Source organism: Pogona vitticeps, chromosome 6 (assembly GCF_051106095.1).
Source record: "Pogona vitticeps strain Pit_001003342236 chromosome 6, PviZW2.1, whole genome shotgun sequence".
Classification (NCBI taxonomy): domain Eukaryota; kingdom Metazoa; phylum Chordata; class Lepidosauria; order Squamata; family Agamidae; genus Pogona; species Pogona vitticeps.
In genome coordinates, this window is record NC_135788.1 from 73,465,838 (window position 1) to 73,479,895 (window position 14,058).

A 14,058-nucleotide genomic window follows, 5' to 3' on the forward strand; every position below is an offset into this window, starting at 1 on the left:
GCAGCCCCGGTGCAGTCGGCGGCACTCAACTGACCACGTGTGACCGAGATCCTTCCTTTCAAATCAAGGGGGTAATGTCGGTGTATATAAATTTTCTAAGGGGTAAAAAGTAAAACAGTTCCCTGACCCCTACTGCAAGGGATAGTGCTTGAGACCACATTCTTCAGATGATATTTGACAAACAAATTTGGCACAAACATCAATCAATTTTTGGGGGATTCTTATCTACAGTTTTTCTGTGCTATCTATGAAGTGGCAGTGCTTAGCCTGATGAGGTGGATTTTTTTCCCCCACAAAAGCCAGTGATTTGCTTGATTTTTCAGTGGTCCAATAAAAGGTATCACTGACTCTCACATTCTTCATCACTGTACAGCTTGCCTGGGTACCACCTTTGCAGATCTCAAAAAGCCCTGTGAAAGATTTGCCTGGTGGCACCTTCTCCTGGACTGCAACCAAAGTGTGGGAAGCCTAGGGGTGGAGGAGAGAAATGCCCACTGTGACATGAATGATCATATTATGAAAGACACACAAACACCTCATCCAACTGATATGTAAAATAAGCACAAAAATCTTGTATTTCACCCACGAGAATTCCTCCAAAATTTCTCCTTGGTTGACTCCTCTCAATCACCAGCAGAGGTGTGAGCCCGCTAGAGTCCAGCATCGAAAGTTACAAATCTTTTTTTTTTTTTCATCTTCATCCTGAGCTCTAAGCTGCAGTGTTAACAAACAACAGTTCAGGGATATGATAGTTCTCTCTTCCAGTCACAGCTCCTTCCAACCTATGATATCAATGCAAGATCTATTTATGTTTGGCAAGACCTTTTTAAAAAATATCACAAAACTGGGGAGGTTTGCAATCCTATAAAAAATAATGAAAGAAATCTATTTTGGGGACATGAGGTGGCAAAAGTATTCATTGAGGCCTCTAGTCCTTCCAGGTCACATACAGCAGAGCCAGGCACTACTAGGATAGCACATTTTATCATGGTATCTGGCATATTATTTAATGGGGGCTAAAATAAAGTTTGATTGGCTCTGTAAACAACAAGACAACTTCCATCCCTCTTTGTTTGACTTGGTATCATTAGGGTTGCTTTTTATTTTTATCAAGGCAGCTGTCTGTTTCCATCTAAGAGTTGAAGCAGTCTTTCAAAATAATTGACAATAATTACTCTTGCTATTAATTCCCAAGGGCCCAGACTTTCTCACTTGTTTAACATGGAGACTGCATTATTCTCTGTTTAATTATGGGAAACCCTGAGAGTTAGCTCTACCACATTACCCAATAACATTCATACTTAGAAGTCCAGGGAGAAATGCCAGAATAACTCTGTTGTGGGTTCTCATGCTCCATGGGAAATGTACATTCCCACAAGGCACTTCATTGTTGGCATAACTGCCTGTCTACCAGCCCTCTCTGAACAAGCAGTAAGAGGAACAAGAGACAGAAATGTTCTTCATGTCTTGGTGATCTCCTTTTAGATAGTTATGTGGATGAATTCCAGAAGAAGAGGGCAAGTGAGAGTCTGCCACGCAGACCATTGGTTCAACTTTCTTTGCACCCATAAGACTGGTGTACTGGCCTAGTCATTATACATGTGGGGCTGAAACTAGCGTCAAGAGAATCAAGTGGGACAAAAATCCTTATTTTCCATTTTGTTAATACTACTGCTGGGTGGTGGTGTATTTTTGTTCTGCATTTTTGTTTGTTCCAGTGCATGATCTGCAAATGTGGATCCTAGTACTGTGCTCTGTGGGTGGGTGTCATTAGGTGACGTTCCTTTATAGGTATCTGCTGGTCACCTTCCATACTTTCACATCTTAGTGCTGCTGCTATTTAGGTTTCTTGAGATATCAGCTGTTCCTGCTGTCAGCTTTTTATTTTTAATATAGCTTTTGCAGTACAATCTGAGGCAATAATATTTTTAATGTATCATGAGAAGAAAATACTAGTGATAAAAAGACCATATCGGAAAAAATTAAAAGCAGGAGTAAATGAGGATTATGAGGTGGATTTACTCGAGAAAGGAAGCTGACTTTGTACAACATGAGCAAGACATGACAAGTCACTTCGCTAAAGGTCTGGTCAATATCTTGACCTTAATGGAAATTGCAGCCCTGGTTGCCATTCTCAAATAAGCCAAAAGCAATATTTTATTATCCTAATTTGTCAATGGAGGAACAAATTAGACTCCTGGGTACAGGAACACTGGAGTCCAGACACAGAGATGCTGGAGACAAGGAGAGGCAGGAGCACTGGAACACAGGGACTCCAGAACTCAGTAGCAGCAAGACACAGCATAGCTGAAGACCTTTGTTGCTGAGGCAATATATGGGAGGAAGAACCACTCCTTAAATAGGTCTTCCCTCCAAGTTTCCAGGTGAGCTTCATGACTGGCCCAACAGCTGCTACACAAGTCAGGGCCCTAGCCTGCAACCATCAAGCCATTCCTAGGTCTGGTTGGCCCTGATCCTGCAGCTGCCAGGGCAGTGTGGGCCAGATCCTAACAGTACTTCCCAAGTTTTTGGCCCCAGCTAGATTGATCCAGATGTTCTCAATGGGACATCCAATCTCCTCATACATTTCTGTGCAGAAATGCATATTTTTAATATATACTGCAACTCCACCTCCCTTTATATTCTCTCTGTTCTTTTTGAACAATTTATATCCTTCAATTGCTGTATTCTAGTTGTGGATGTCGTCCCACCAAGTTTCAGTTATTCCTGAAGTCATATTTGCCCCTCTGAACTAAAACTTCCACTTCTTGTTTCCCATACTCCAGCATTCGTATATAGACACTGTGTGATTTCTGGCCTGTTTTTCTTTGTACATTTTTATGAATATTACTATTAATGTTATTGCTACTATTGACCCCTATTTGAACAGTCTGGTCTGTTCCTCTTATTGTGACTAAGGCTTCAGCTGTCTTTAACTCTGTGCTTGCATCTCCCCCTTCCAATTCAGTTTAAAGCCCTCCTGATGAAGTTTTTCATGCTGTGGCCAAACATACTCTTGCCAGTCCTTGTTAGGTGCAAGCCATCTCTTGCTAGCAATTCTTTTTCCAGGAAGCTTAGCCCATGGTCCCTAAAATCAAATTCCTCATGTCGATACCACTTTTGTAGCCAGTCATTCACTTGGAATATTTTCCTTTCCCTTTCTATTCCTCTTCCGAGTACTTGTAAGGTAAAGGTAAAGGTTCCCCTTGACAATTTTTGTCCAGTCATGTTCGACTCTAGGGGGCAGTGCTCATCCCTGTTTCCAAGCCATAGAGCCAGCGTTTTGTCTGAAGACAATCTTCCATGGTCACATGGCCAGTGCGACTTAGACACGGAACGCTGTTACCTTCCCACCGAGGTGGTCCCTATTTATCTACTTGCATTTGCATGCTTTCGAACTGCTAGGTTGGTGGGAGCTGGGACAAAGTGACGGGCGCTCACTCCGTCGCGTGGATTCGATCTTACGACTGCTTGGTCTCCTGACCCTGCAGCACAGGCTTCTGCGGTTTAGCCCACAGCGCCACCACATCCCCTCGAGTACTTGTAGGAGGCATTAAAAAAATATCTGGGCCCCAAAGCTCTTGAGTTTCCTTCTCAGAGCTTCAAAATATGACATGATTTCTTCAAAGCTCCTCTTAGCTGTGTCGTTTGTTCCCACATGGAGAAGAAGAAAGGGATATGTATCTGTGGGTTTTATGAGTGATGGCAGTCCTTCTGTCACATCCCTTATCTGACCTCCAGGGAGACAGCATACGTGGAGAGTCCATGGATCTTCCCGGCATATTTTCGTTTCAATTCCACCCAGTAGGGAGTCACCTACTACAAGTACTCTTCTTTTTGCAAGGTGGCTGTATTTTGCTGAGCTTCAGCCCTTCTGATCTCCTCCTGTGGGGTATCCTCTGCATGCTGTCCAGCAGACTCTTCTTCAAGCATCTGAAAGCGGTTTTGCAGTTCCACTGGTGAAGAGTTTCTTCTTATTTTATTCCTAACTGTGACTCTTTTCCATGGTGGTTCCTCCACTATGTTTGTACTCTTCTCAGCACTCTCCTCCACTGCTTTGCTTTGGTTTTCTTCCACGTCCCATGCCCCCTGTGACAGCTGCTATCAATGTATGCTTCATCTTCCCTTACAGCCTTGAGTGTGGCCACTTGCTGCTCCAGTTCTCTCACTTTTTCTTCTAACAGTGCCACTAGATTACACTTGTTGCACGTGTATGCCGTGTTACACTCAGGGACAAAGATGAACAGCACAAACTCTGCAGGTTACTACAACTGAATTGTCTCCAACCTCCATAATCCCTGCTCGCTTTTTCTTTCAACTGATTGTTTATGAACGCCTGTCCCTTTTATTTTGTTACTTTGACTGTAGCTAGGAGCATCTACAAATATATAACTGTTATGAGTAATAGGGAGATTGTGTGGGTTCCAGACAGACCAGCACCGAGGCCTAAAATGGAGATGGATGGTGATCTGATATAAATCTGCAAAGAGTTGCAAGGATGAAAGTTTCTATATTAACAAGAAACTGTATGTATGTGTGGGCGAACGTTTAAAGTTGTTTGTCCAGACATTGGGGGAAGTGAATTGGAACAAGAAGTCCAGATATACAACAAGGGGAAGTGAACTGGAAAAGACTGGCTGGAAAGGGGAGAAGCCGGCTGGTATGTGATAAAGGGCATGTGCAAGGAATATTCCTGTCTGGCAAGAGCAGACTGAACCTACCCAGGAGACTGGGATCTTCCTCCTGAATGCTTACGCCCACCCAGGTTCAGTCTACAGACACCGCCCACCAGGAAGATGCCTACAAGAAGGATGACCCAGGAAGAGACTGTGGGCTTCAATCAGCCCTGCAGTGTTGCTCCCATCGCTCTTACTGAAAGACTGATAAATTATCAGGGAAGAGTCCATGTATATGTAAGTATAGTGTAAATGTGAAGTATGTAAGAGGCCTCTTGATATTTCCTGTCTTATGTCTTATCAATAAATGTTACATGAATAGTGTTATAAACCTAACAGTTTTGTGTATTGTCTTCCTGTCATTATTCTTGTCAAGCTCCCTCCCTCTTCTCTTGGCCCCTATCCCCAGGATATAAAGAATATTAATCCTTCAGGTAACATAACTGTATCCAAAGAACAAAAAAAAATTGTTAGGGGCCTCCCCCTTGGACTCCCCTGGGAATCTCCTGTTTGCTCCCTCTGGTTGTAAGTTCCCTGCATCTGCCTCAGCTTTATTCCTCAGCTGTGCTCTCTTCGGAGTCAGGAATAAAAAATTCATTCACAGGGAAGTAGCAATACCATCTGAGGATGGACAAAATCAGGGAGGCAGCTGCACAATAACGAATCAAGTGGTCATTCACCTGTAATGGTTCTTCAAGTGGACCTCTGTGATTCACACCCTGGGTGATCCACACCTGTGCAGAGCCTCATCAGGAGATTCTAGAGCTTCTGCGGTAGCAATAAACATATTAGAATATGCCTCTCCCCACCCACATAAGTACCTTGGTGCCAAGCGTCTCCTTTCAGTTGTGTTAACCACCGCTTAATAGTAAGCAAACAGTGGTGTGACAGAGGTCTGGATGGGCTGGATGTGCTAATCACAGAGGTCCACTCAAAGAACTACAATTACAGGTGGGTAACCCATCCTTCTTCTTCGTTGCCTCTGTGAATCACACCAGGGGTGACTAAAAAGCTGTCTTAGCTGGAGACAGGGTGACACGCCAAGGTAGAGTTTAGAACAGCATGTCCAAATGCCACATCAGACTTCTGCCAGAGGTCAAGTCTATAATGACAGTTAAACATGGATGGCTGTGCCCAAGTGGCAGAGGCACAGATGTCCAGAAGAGGTACACCATGGAGAAAGGCTGTAGAGACTACCACTGCCCTGGTGGAGTAAGGGCAAACCACTCTAGGGGCTGGTTGTCGAGCAAGCTGATAAGCCAAATGAATGGTAAAGGCGACCCATCTGGAGATAGATTGGGAAGTCACCGGACAGCCTTTTGTAGGTAGCTGATGGCTTATAAAGAGACAAGATGACTGTCTAAAACAGGGGTCTCAAACTCAATTTACTTGGGGGCCGCTGGAGGCAGAGTCTGGGTGAGGCTGGAGCAAGAGCCCGAGGAAGCCACCCAGGAGTTTCCTTAGCCCGTCTGGGGCTCTGAAGAGGAGGAGGGGCTTGCAAACCCTCGTCGCCGGCCACTGCCCCCTCCAGGTCCTTCTCTACCACCACCACCAGCAGCAGCAGCAGGATGAAGAAGTGAAGAAGGGAGGGAGTGCCGGCAGCCGCCTAGCTGGGGGGGAGGAGGGAATGACATAAAATTTTTAAAAACCCTCACAGAATTCACCTTGCCAAAGGAGAAAAGCCCCCACCGGTATTGTGCGGCAGCAGCTTGGGGAAAAGGGCCGGCAGCATGCCTCACTCGCGGCTCTCCCCCAAGACAGCTCCCTTGCACCCTCCACCTGGAACGGCAGCCTGCCAGCTGGCAGACAGGCAGGCTGGCTGGCAGGCTACAGTTCTGGATGGAGGGTGCAAGAGGCGCTGTCTTGGGAGAGAGCCAGCGAGCGAGGTGAAGCTTTTTTTTTACTCTTGACAGCAGAGGACGTGTGGGTGCTTTGGGGGGGCAGGCAAGGCGGAGGCCACAAATTATCATCCAGCAGGACGCAAATTACCTCCAGGCCGCATGTTTGAAACCCCTGCGCTATTGGTTTCTTTGGGTATTGTTGCGAAGAATGGTTGTGGAGCCAGAGGTTGGGAAATGGATTTTCCACTGTACCTTTAGGGAGGAAGAGCTGGCCTGTGCCACTTTGGGCAAGCTCATCACGTGCCAATCAGGGCTTGATGAAGTTGCTTTCTTTGACTGTAATTCCCACAATTTTCCTAACCAGCCTAGCCATAGGTCAGAATCCTCCAGTGTCAGAATGAGGTCACAACCTGGTCTGTACCTCTGCAAATTGAGAGGCAGTTAACAATCAGGCAGAGCCTTCATCTGGTCAGGATGGATCTTCCTGTAAGGTCAAGTTGAGGGTTGAAGGTGGGCTTTATGACCTGTTTACAGATATGGTGTCTTAGTGGATAGAGAGTTAGGCAGGAATTCAGGAGGCCCTGAGTGAGGGACCTAGAGGAGTGAGGAGGACCTTAAAAATAACTTTGTTCTGAAAAGCTTTCAGACCCCCTTGTGTTTGTGTTTAGTCGTTTAGTCGTGTCCGACTCTTCGTGACCCCATGGACCAGAGCACGCCAGGCCCTCCTGTCTTCTACTGCCTCCCGGAGTTGTGTCAGGTTCATGTTGGTTGCTTCGCAGACACTGTCCAGCCATCTCATCCTCGGTCGTCCCCTTCTCCTCTTGCCATCACACCTTCCTAACATCAAGGTTTTTTCCAAGGACTCTTTTCTTCTCATGAGATGGCCAAAGTACTGGAGCCTCAGCTTCAGGATCTGTCCTTCAAGTGAGCATTCAGGGTTGATTTCCTTTAGAACTGATAGGTTTGTTCTCCTTGCAGTCCAGGGGATTCTCAAGAGCCTCCTCCAGCACCACAATTCAAAGGCATCAATTCTTCGGCGGTCTGCTTTCTTTATGGTCCAGCTCTCACTTCCATACATCATGACAGGAAAAACCATAGCTTTGACTATTCGGACTTTTGTTGGCAAGGTGATGTCTCTGCTTTTCAAGATGCTGTCAAGATTTGTCATCGCTTTCCTCCCAAGAAGAAGGCGCCTTTTAATTTCAGGGCTGCTGTCTCCATCTGCAGTGATCATGGAGCCCAGGAAGATAAAATTTGACACTGCCTCCCTATCTTCCCCTTCTATTTCCCAGGAGGTGATGGGACCAGTGGCCATGATCTTAGTTTTTTTGATGTTGAGTTTCAGACCGTTTTTTGCACTCTCCTCTTTCACTCTCATTACAAGGTTCTTTAATTCCTCCTCACTTTCTGCCATCAGAGTGGTATCATCTGCATATCGGAGGTTGTTGATATTTCTTCCGGCAATCTTAATTCCGGCTTGGGTTTCTTCCAGTCCAGCCTTCCGCATGATGTATTCTGCATATAAGTTAAATAAGCTGGGGGACAGTATACAGCCTTGCCGTACTCCTTTCCCAATTTTGAACCACTCAGTTGTTCCATGACCAGTTCTAACTGTTGCTTCCTGTCCCACATATAGGTTTCTCAGGAGATGGATAAGGTGGTCAGGCACTCCTATTTCTTTAAGAACTTGCCATAGTTTGCTGTGGTCCACACAGTCAAAGGCTTTCGCATAGTCAATGAAGCAGAAGTAGATATTTTTCTGGAACTCTCTGGCTTTCTCCATAATCCAGCGCAAGTTAGCAATTTGGTCTCGAGTTCCTCTGCCTCTTCGGAATCCAGCTTGTACTTCTGGGAGTTCTCGGTCCACATACTGCTGAAGCCTACCTTGCAGGATTTTGAGCATAACCTTGCTAGCGTGTGAAATGAGTGCAACTGTACGGTAGTTGGAGCATTCTTTGGCACTGCCTTTCTTTGGGATTGGGATGTAGACTGATCTTTTCCAATCCTCTGGCCACTGTTGAGTTTTCCAAACTTGCTGGCATATTGAATGTAGCACCTTAACAGCATCATCTTTCAAGATTTTAAATAGTTCAACTGGAATGCCATCACCTCCACTGGCCTTGTTGTTAGCCAGGCTTTCTAAGGCCCACTTGACTTCGCTCTCCAGGATGTCTGGCTCAAGGTCAGCAACTACATTGTCTGGGTTGTCCGGGATATCCAAATCTTTCTGATATAATTCCTCTGTGTATTCTTGCCACCTCTTCTTGACGTCTTCTGCTTCTGTTAGGTCCCTCCCATTTTTGTCTTTTATCATGTTCATCTTTGCGCAAAATGTTCCTCTAATATGTCCAATTTTCCTGAACAGATCTCTGGTCTTTCCTTTTCTGTTATCTTCCTCTATTTCTTTGCATTGTTCATTTAAGAAGCCCCTCTTGTCTCTCCTTGCTATTCTTTGGAAGTCTGCATTCAAGTTTCTGTAACTTTCCCTATCTCCCTTGCATTTTGCTTCCCTTCTCCTCTCTGCTATTTCTAAGGCCTCGTTGGACAGCCACTTTGCTTTCTTGCATTTCCTTTTCTTTGGGATGGTTTTCGTTGCTGCCTCCTGGACAATGTTACGAGCCTCTATCCAAAGTTCTTCAGGCACTCTGTCCACCAAATCTAGTTCCTTAAATCTGTTCTTTACTTCCACTGTGTATTCATAAGGGATTTGGTTTAGATTATACCTGAGTGGCCCAGTGGTTTTTCCTAATCTCTTCAGTCTAAACTTGAATTTTGCTATGAGAAGCTGATGATCAGAACCGCAGTCAGCTCCAGGTCTTGTTTTTGCTGACTGTATAGAGCTTCTCCATCTTTGCCTGCAGAGAATATAATCAATCTGATTTCGATATTGCCCAGGCACGTCCACAGCTGAGCGTCCTTTCGGCTTTGGCCCAACCACTTCATTAGCTCTGGAGCTACTTGTACTTGTCCTCCACTCTTCCTCAGTAGCATGTTGGACGCCTTCCGACCTGAGGGGCCCATCTTCCAGCGTCATATCTTTTAGCCTTTTGTTTCTGATCATGGGGCGTTCTTGGCAAAGATACTGGAGTGGCTTGCCATTTCCTACTCCAGGTGGATTGCATTTAGTCAGAACTCTCCACTATGTCCTGTCCGTCTTGGGTGTCCCTGCACGGCATAGCCCATAGCTTCTCTGAGTTACTCAAGCCCCTTCGCCACGACAAGGCAGCAATCCATGAAGGAGAGACCCCCTTGTACTAATAGATAACTACCCTTTTTCTTTAAAGATGCTCTTGGAATTATTAATTCTTTATTTTCAATTAAGCTATTGATAGGGAAAATATGTCCTGTAATTTAGGATGACACACATCAGGTAACGAGTGATCCCCAGGGTTTCGGATCTGTATTTTTGCTTTTCTCTTGGAAAAAGGCTTTTGGTTCACACTATAGGTTTCTTTGGGTATTGTTGCGAAGAGTGGTTGTGATGCCAGAGGTTGGGAGCTGGATTTCCCACTGTACCTTTAGGAAAGAAGAGCTGGCCTGTGTCCCTTTGGGCAAGCTCATCACATTCCAATCAGGGCTTGATAAAGTTGCTTTCTTTGACTGTAATTCCCACAGTTTTCCTAACCAGTCTAGCCATAGGTCAGAATCCTCTGATGTCAGAATGAGGTCACAATCTGGTCTGTATCTCTGCAAACTGAGAGGCAGTTAACAGTCAGGCTGAGCCTTCATCTGGTCGTCGCTAGCCACGATCCCCTTTGGCTCCTTCTTCACTACCACCACCACCAGCAGCAGGATGAAGAAGGGGAGAAGGGAGAGAGTGCCGGCGACTGCCTAGCTACGGGGGGGGGGGGAGAGAGGACATGACATACAAATTTTTTAAAAGACCATCACAGAATCGCCTTGCCAAAGGAGAAAAGCCCCCATCAGTACCTGCGAAATTAAACAGAACAGCATGGGCCTCCCCACAGGTGCGCGCATGCATACGTGCACGCACACACTCGCGCGCATACACACACACAGAGAGAGAGAGGTCTGGCAACCTTACTCCGAGGGCCCCCCTCAAAAAAAGGCACACTCAGCAGCAGCAGCTACCCCCACCATGACTGAGGAGCAGACTTTGTGAGGCGAGCCCAGGCAGCCTCCAGAGCTGAGGCAGCTGGAGGAGGAGGAGGAGGAAGCAGTGCCAGGCGCTGAGGCAGCCGTTGGTCAGGCTGGTGCTGGGGGTGGCGAGAAAGAGAGCCAGAGAGCCGCTTCCCTGGAAGAGGTGGGAGCGGTGGCAGCTGCTGTTGGCAGCTTGGAAGCACTCTTCTTTGAGGATGGGACCAAGCTCCGCTCTCAGGCATCACTTGGCGGTGGCTCGGGCGCTTGGGAAAAAAGGCCAACAGTGTGCCTCGCTTGCCAGCTCTCCCCTAAGACAGTGCCTCTTGCACCCTCCATCCAGAACTGCAGCCTGCCAGCTGGCAGACAGGCGAGCTGGCTGGCAGGCTGCAGTTCCAGATTGGGGGTGGTGGTGCAAGAGGCACTGTCTTGGGGGAGAGCCAGTGAGCGAGACGAGGTGAGGCTTTTTTAAACTCTTGACAGCAGAGGATGCGTGGGTGCTTCGAGGGGCAGGCAAGGTGGGGGCCACAAACTATCATCCGGCGGGCCACAAATGGCCCCCGGGCCTCATGTTTGAGACCCCTGTTCTAAAAGGTTGGGTACTTTGGAGATAAAAAGCAAGAGCACTTTTGACATCCAACGTATGAAGTATTTTTTTTCTTGGTTTGAAGAAGGTGATGGAAAAAATGAAGAAAGGACAATAAGCTAGGTAAGATGAAATTGAGGGACAATTTTGGGGAGGAAGGAAATGTTCATGAATAACTTCATCTTATTGGGAAAAATTGTAGATAAGGATAATCGTAGCATAAAGCTGCCAATTCACTAGCTCATTGAGCTAAGGTGATGGCTACAAGAAAAGCTGTTTTAAAGGTGAGGAGTCTTAAGTCAGTTGTAGCTAATGGCTCAAAAGGAGCTCTGGCAAGCTGTTTCAAAAGAAGAGTTAGCAACCATTGTGGAGAGGGAGGTAAAGTATCGGGGTAGATATGAAAGAGACTTTCCAGAAAATGTCTCGTTTTTGGATGTTTGAAGATGTTTGCTGCTAGAGAATTTGGAGGTTGGTAGGATATTATTGCCGAAAGGTAGACTCTCAAGGATGAGATGGAGAGGCCTTTGGTTTGAGATGTAGGAGGAAGCGGAGAACAGTGGAAAGTGATGGATTGATGGAAGAGGATGATAAAGATTTGGTAAAGGATTGAAATTTCTTCCATTTGTACAGGTAGGCTTTCCTTGTGGACGGTTTTTTGGCATTATGAAGAACGACGGAGAATCCTCCATGCTGGCAGGTGCAGAACAGGTAATTCCGGGTGCAGGACTTGGGAGTTGTTCTATGTGAGGAGGTGTGGCAGGCAGGGGAAATGGTGGATGTCTGATGAGAGATTGCGGAGAACTGGGAACCAAGTCTGTCTCGACCACCAAGGGGCTATAATGATGGCATTGGTTTTGTCTTGTTGTAGACCAGGGGTCAGGGAACATTTTTACCTTCCCCTCCAAAAAAAATTATATACACTGACATTACCCCCCTTGATTTGAAAGGAAGGAAATCATATGTTATTTGAATTCAAAATACTGTATTATTGAATCTACACAGGTTGTGTACCAAACTAGCAGGATGCATCAAATTTAATAAAGATGTGCGCTATATTTTCTGGAACACATTGCACTCCAGCCATGGGGTGGTATCGGAAGTAGTAAGGTGTCCAACGTGCCTAGCAAGTTGCATTAAATTTTTGCTAGCTCGCATTTAATCATCATCAATGGCTACCAGAGTGGTGCTAGCAATGGCATGCTTGCTAGAGACAGCCCATGCAGAGTTGGGGAGGAGGATTTCCTTACCACTTTAATCATTCTGTGTGTGGTGTGCAAAAAGGAACAAACCAGGTTAAAGGTCATGTCACCCACCCTGGTGCCACAGCCCAATATCAAAGGACCAGTGCACTATTTTTTTTATCATCACCAATTGAAAACTCAGCAGTGGCCAGAAGATTCGAAAAGATCAGTCTACATCCCAATCCCAAAGAAGGGAAGTGCAAAAGATTGCTCCAACTACTGTACAATTGCACTCATTTCACACACTAGCAAGGTTATGCTCAAAATCATCCAAGGCAGTCTTCAGCAGTATGTGGACTGAGGACTCCCAGAAGTCCAAGCTGGATTTCGAAGGGGCAGAGGAACTAGAGACCAAATTGCTAACATGCACTGGATTATGGAGAAAGCCAGAGAGTTCCAGAAAAACATCTACTTCTGCTTCATTGACTATGCAAAAACATGGCAGAAAGTGAGGAGGAATTAACCTCTTAATGAGGGTGAAAGAGAAGAGTGCAAAAAATGGTCTGAAGCCGAACATTAAAAAAACCAAGATCATGGCCACTGGCCCCATCACCATCTGGCAAATAGAAAGGGAAGATATGAAGGCAGTGAAAGATTTTACTTTCTTGGGCTCAGTTATCACTGCAGGTGGTGACAACAGCTACGAAATTAAAAGACACCTGCCACACCCAAGGAAGTAACAGGGAGAGGTGCCTTACAATTTGAGGTTTGGCTGCAGGGGGTGGGGTGGGAGGATGGGGGGTAGCGCTCTGCTCATTACCCACAAGATTTTCACTTTTACCCCATTTGGGGTGATTTACCCCTGTTCCCTGATCACTGTTGTAGACGGATGACAACTTTGTGGAGGAAAGGGAACTGCGGAAAAAGGTAGGTAAGAGTCTTGGGCCAATGGCCGACAAACGTATCTCCTTGGGAATATTTTCCTATTCCTGCTCTGGAGCAATATAGTTGCCATTTGCAATTCGCTCAGGAGGCAAAGAGATCGAGAGTCAGTGTGCCCCATTTTTTGCATAGTTGGCAGAATACTGATTGATCTAGTTCCCACTCGTGAGCGTGGGCATCTGTATGGCTGAGCGAGTCTGCTAGGTCGTTGTCTTGACCAGCAATGTGTAAGGCTGTGAGACAGATGTGATATTGCAGACATCACTCCCAGAGGTCGACCGCTAGGTAGAGGAGACCTGGGAAGTGGGTGCCACCTTGATTTAGAATGTAGTACATCGCCATGGTGTTGTCGGTGGCGATCTGTACCATTTTTTCCTACAAGAAAGTTTCTGAAAGCCTTGCAGGACTCTATAATGGCTAATAGCTCCATCTTGTTTATGTGGAGCAGTTTTTCTCTGTGAGACCATTTGGCGTAGACTGTAAGGGATTTACAATGAGCCCCCAAGCCGGTGTGACTGGCATCAGTAGTGACTTGTATTCACGGATGAGGTTGCTGGAACTGTCGCTCTATAGTAAAGTTGGTATGGGAAGTGCACCATGCACTTGGTAAACACTCTCGGAGCTGGTGCAAGGCCAAATGAGAGTCTTTTGAATTGGTATGCTTGTGATCCAAGTTGGAAATGAAGGAATTTTGTCTCCCATAGGTCCTTCTGCCCTGCCTCAATGGCAGTTCC